The following is a 6,211-nucleotide window of genomic DNA, read 5'->3' as shown; positions in this document are numbered from 1 at the left end:
CCTTAGCTTCTCTAAGATCTAGAGGAAAGAATCTATCAAGGAAAGAAGAGGCAAACTCCTCCCACTCTATAGAACCTGCATCATCTAACCTTTTCGACTTCCACTATTTGTACTAAGTATGAGCCACATCCTGCAACTGATATGTGGCTAACTCAACACTCTCAACAGTAGTCAGTCCCATGACATCGGTAACCTTCTAAATCTGATCAATAAATTCGTGAGAATCTTCATCTGTCTTAAACTCAAAGAAAGAAGGAGGATTCATTCGGGTGAAGTCCCGAATCCTGGCTACAGCTGAATTAGCCACTGGGTTGGTTGGAATGACAGCTGGTCATTCATACTGGGCAGCGATTGACTGAGCCAGAGTAGTGAATACGACCCTAAACTCCGCATGATAAACATGTTCATCCAAGGGATCTTCTTGGACCGACTGATTTCTTCTCTTGGGAGGTATGTTCTAAAACCAAGAGGAGAAACAAACTAGACTAAGAGATTGACATGAGATTATGCTCACTGGCACGACATGAATACTAAAATAAGGGAAACTATTCCTAAAACATCTTATAGCCTCCTGCACATAAATGTGGTGTGTAACACACCCATGTACAAGACTCTATTAGATATGGCTTTCAGAATTCCTAGGACTCTATTGAACCTTAGGCTCTTATACTAAGTTTGTAAAGCCCTGAATCTGGTACCCTAAATGCTATATGGTGCTCATGACCCCGAAGGACAACAAGCTAACCCATGACTGATATAAAAAATATGATAATCCATCAGATAGGTCATCAAAAATGTGATAAGCCGTCAGACAGGTCTTCAGAAATGTGATAAGCCGTCAGACAGGTCGTCACTTAATTTTCAGGCTGACATACTGGAATAAAATAGGTATAACCTTTTGCTTCGATATCGGATTTGGGTGAAATTGGTATCATTGGAAATATAATTCAATTATGTATCTTTTGGTGGGTCATGATCTCAAAAATTCATAGTACAATGAGAGATATGCTCATTTGAAGTTGACCATAGAAATATCCTTCCCAAAAATTCAATCGGTAAGGAATGTTTTGATTCATCTGATAGCTGAGAGTTATTTGAAGCCTTAATATACATATAACTTACTCATAAAACTATAAAAGAATCATGATATACTATGAATGAGATTAAAATATGGAGCTAATATTGGTTTAGGTTTTTTGGGGTATTACACCTTTCATGGGGAAACCTATTCATCCCCACAAGTTAGTCATAAAAGTCATGATTTCAAGTTACGGTTTTAAATATTTAAATATTTTAAGTGTTGTTCTTGAGTTCTGTCATACTTTTCTTCTATATATTTTATGTATGGTGAATTATTTCCTAAATTAAAGTGGTTCTTGAATGTTTAGTTTATTTCCATATCCGAAGGTTAGTTTCACTTAAAAGTTTGACTTGGGAGTTTATATTGAAAATTTTAAATTCATATTCTGAATGATTTAACTATAGTCTTATCATTAAGTACATTCAAAGGTACAAAATTTATAAGAAATTTATGGTAATTCCTATATCATAATATATCATGACTAAAAAAGTGAAGAGAAATTATCGTATCTTGAAAAGAGAAAGCAAGTTATAATGATTTAGAGCCAACGCTCGCAGAGAAATATAATTTTCTTGGTATGATTATGTTGAGATTAATATGACTTTTAGAAAGTATTTTAAGACTTACAATATGAGCCAACTATTATACTTTGGGAGGATTATTTAGCACCGAGTTGGGTATGAGTTCGAGATCACATGCCCCAGAACTATTTTACCACCGTAGATTTGCCTTCGGTCTAAGAGATGGATCTATAAGTTATGTTTTATCTTACACCCCTGAAAGGTGTAGGGCATCTCTTCTTAATGTGGAGAAAACATTGGACTCCATGTTGCTCACACGGTTTATGTCGGTTAAGAGAAACTCCCCCAATTTAGAAAGACTCAATATCTTTGTTCAAGCTACTTATTATTTATGATTATTGTATGAAAGGAATTTTTATTCGACATTTCAATTAATTATTTTTGATCTTATTTCATGAGGTTCACTATTTAAGTTTTTATATATATTTTTTTATATTTATTCATCACACTACTTTAGTCCCGGCAAATAACCAAATGAAGAGTCGGTAAGTCTTTTGTTTTACATCTCCATAGTTATGTCATATGTTATGTTTTAAATTTTAAGGTTATGTTATACATTCAAATAATTGATCCCTTTTTCTTACATTATATCATTTTATGATGTAGATTCCGGCATACAGATTCAGGACCACAGTCAGACCTTTCATTAGATCTTCTCGTATCAGTTTGTGGTGAGTCCTCTTTGCATCCATAGGACTTGATGATGATTTTTTTTGAATTTCATAACTTATTATATAGTTTCAGTTTCAGTTGTTAGTTTCAATAAAGGTATCTCCGGGCCATGTCCCAACAACTGTTTCAACTCATGAGTTACTGAGGCTTCATGAGATATTAAATAGTTGGATGTTTTGTTGTCTTTTAAAGTTCGTATGCAATATTTCAAGTTAAATTTCTTTTCTTATTCCTAGAGATTTATCACGTAACTGTATTTCCTGCTTCTACATAATTTCAAAGTAGAGTTTATGAACAGTTTGCTAAGCCAAGGGTTCGCTTGGGATCACTCATAGTTTCAGGTGCCATGTCGCGTCCAGGGTGTAGGCTCGGGACATAAAAAGCTCAGTATCATAGCATAAAATTCAAGTGTTCTAAGGTGTCTACGAAGCTATATCTAGTAGAGTTCTAATTATGGGTTTGAAGCGCACCACACTTATAATCAGGAAGCTATAGGGCATATAGGAAAGTTATCCTTTTTCTTTTCTTAGAACTGTAATATATTTACCCTAAGAGAAATCTTCTAACCCCTACTCTTCCATATTTTAGATCATGCCTCTAAAGCAAACTTTAGGTCAGCGAGCCACAACAATTTCTAACGTCTCAACTGGAGCCAATGCCATATTTATACCTCCTACTTATGGGATGCAGACCTGTAATGGAGTTTGCATATCTTGCCCTATTGCAACTACTGGGGTCCCACCTGCCCTATCTAGTCTTCTATGGGCTCCCAGGACTGGCTTTACTTGCACTCAGTCCCCTCAGGGTAAAGTTTCTAATGCTGAGTATAGACAGACTATTCAGATGCTTGCTCAGATTGTGTCATCTCAGTCTTACCGATTATATAGTGTTGGTTTATCTAATGATATCGCCGGCCCTACTAGAGTTGATCAATTCATGAGATTGAATCCTCTGATTTTCATTGGGTCTAAAGTTGAGGAGGACCTCCCAAGATTTTATTTATGAAATGGAGAAAATTTTTAAGGTTATGCATGTTAGTGATATTGCAGGAGTTGAGTTTATGGCTTATCAGCTGAAGGGTGTGGCTTATCAGTGGTATGATGAGTGAGAGAGGATTAGGGGAGAGGATGTTGAACCTACAGTTTGGAAAGATTTTTCTGTGGCTTTTCTTGATCACTTTTTTCCTTGGGAGTTGAGAAAGGATAAGGCTAAGGAATTTGTGAATTTGAAGCATGGAATTATAAGTGTTAAGGAGTATGCTCTAAGGTTTACTCAGTTGTTTCGCTATGTTCTAGAGTTGGTGTCTAACATGAGAGCCAGAATGGGGAAATTTGTGTCTGGTGTGTCTGATGATGTGAAATTAGAGTGTAAAAGGGTAATGTTAAATAATGACATGGATATTTATAGGTTGGTGGTGTATGCTCAGCAGGTAGAGGAAGAAAAGAAAAAGATAGCAGAGGTTGTGGATCGTCAAATAAATAAGGCAAACTTAGTGAATTATAAGGTGAACCATAATAAAAATAGTAATAGGTCATTCTTTCATAAGAGATCATCTGGTCTAGTCCCATCTTCGGCTAGTGTACCTATGTCTGATTCTCATTCCTATGGCAGTGTTTCTTAGAGGCCCTCTAAGTACCCTCTTTGTGCTAAGTATTATAGGTCTCATTCGAGAGAATTTAAGGTGGGTATAGATGGATGTTTCAGATGTGGATAGTTAGGTTACTTCCTAAAGAATTACCCATCAGCAAAACAAGGCAGTGGGGGTAGAGCCCTGATTCCAGTATCATCCGCTATAGCAGACCAGGTTACTCAAAAGGAAAGTACTTCAGGAACTAGTGGGGTTCGAAACCGATTGTATCTTTGACTAGCCCATAAAATCCAAAAAACTCTCCCGATGTTGTGATTGGTATGTTATTTAACTTGCTCCATGTGTAGAAAGTTACTATTTTCCAAACCCTTATTTCTTGGCATGACTTTTCTTAGCTTAGAACCAAGGTAAGTGAGTAGTATGAGGGTGCTAATATTGATGTTGTACGTTTGATTTATGTGCGTATTTTAGTGAGGATGGTATAGTAATAAGGATAGTTACATTCATAAGTTATTGACTTGAGTTCAAGGGGGAGATGGTGAATTATTAAGCAAAGGCTAGTCTTAGTATCATTGAGTTTCTATAAAAGAGTTGGGCTTGTGCGTAACCATGTCTTATATTGCTTGGATATTTTCTCTCCACAATAGTTGAGACATTACTCTACTCTAGCTTTAGTGTGCTAAAACTTCCTCTCCTAGTCGATGATCAATCCCTAGAGAAAGAAGAGCAAGCCTTACTTATTTTGTTAACTCCTATAGATATTTCATATCCTTCAAGTCACGATTCTCATGCTTTAAAGACTTTCTGTCTATGTACGCTTTATAGATATCCTGATTTTAAGTTAAAACATCTAGACTTATATTTCCAACCTAAGTGTAGAACAAAGTCGTTGATGGTTTGGTGTGTTCTTTCATTTTAGAGTTACCCATCACTCGAGGATGAAAGATTCCAAGGGGTAGATAATGTAATGCCCCAAAATTTTTCTTGTATACGCTTGAAAACAAAAAAATCAAATTTTGAAGTTTTATTTTAATGGTACAATGGTATTTTCTATTTTAGAAACCATTCCTCCTACATTAAAAACTCCTTAAACATCAGAAAACCCCCACACTTTAAAATCAAAAACCCTATCCCATTCTCTCAAGCTTCCAACCTTCAAGTTATAAAAGAACTCAAGTTAGAGATCCAAATCCAAAGGACTCTTCCCCATCGTTCATCTTTAAGGTACGTAAGAGCAATACCTTTCGTGGGAAAACCTGTTCATCCCCATAAGTTAGTCATAAAAGTCATGATTTCAAGTTAGGGTTTTGAAGATTTAAATATTTTAAGTGTTGTTCTTGAGTCCTGTCATAATTTTCTTCTAAATATTTTAAGTATAGTGAATTATTTCCTAAATTAAAGTGGTTCTTAAACGTTTAGTCTATTTCCATATTCGAAGGTTAGTTTCACTTAAAGTTTATGACTTGGGAGTTTATATTGAAAAATTTGCGTTCATATTCTAAATGATTTAACTATAGTTTTGTTATTAAGTATATCAAAGGTAAGCAATTTACAAACAATTTATGAAAATTCCTATATCATTTTATATCATGACTAAAAAGGTGAAGAGAAATTATCATATCTTAAAAAGAGAAAGCAAGATATAATGATTTAGAGCCAAGGCTTGCAGAGAAAGATAATTTTCTTGGTATGGTTATGTAGAGATTAATATGATTTTTAGAAAGTATTTTAAAACTTATAATATGAGCAGCTATTATGTTTTGGGAGGATTATTTAGCATCGAGTCGGGTATGAGTTCGAGATCACATGCCCCAGAACTATGTTGCCACCGTAGGTTTGCCTTCGGGCTAAGAAATGGATCTATAAGTTATGCTTCGTCTTACACCCCGGTGTCATGACTCGAGCCGAGGCCCTGGCCGTAATGAGCATCCAGAACCATGAAGGCCCCAGCGCTATTCTATATCTGGTAATCATGCACAATATTCATATAATCTATAATATATTAAAAGTATGAAGACCCTTAGAAAAGTGATTTGAACTTCTTGCTCTTCATTAAAAGTCTCTGCTTTAGATAAGATCGTCATTTTACTATTTTTTAATTATTATTTTATTAAATTAAGGACTCCTAAAACATATAGGATGAAATTTAGTAATATATGGTAAGAAATATATATATGAGTCCTAAAATATGTGGAAAAGAATATTATAAAAAGAATTAGACTTGGGTTACATGTTTTTAACTTTTTATTATAAAATACGTTGCAAAAGAGATCTTAATTGGCATGAATG

The sequence above is a fragment of the Capsicum annuum genome, chromosome 4 (assembly GCF_002878395.1).
Source record: "Capsicum annuum cultivar UCD-10X-F1 chromosome 4, UCD10Xv1.1, whole genome shotgun sequence".
Lineage (NCBI taxonomy): Eukaryota > Viridiplantae > Streptophyta > Magnoliopsida > Solanales > Solanaceae > Capsicum > Capsicum annuum.
Note: the sequence above shows the minus strand (reverse complement) of the source record.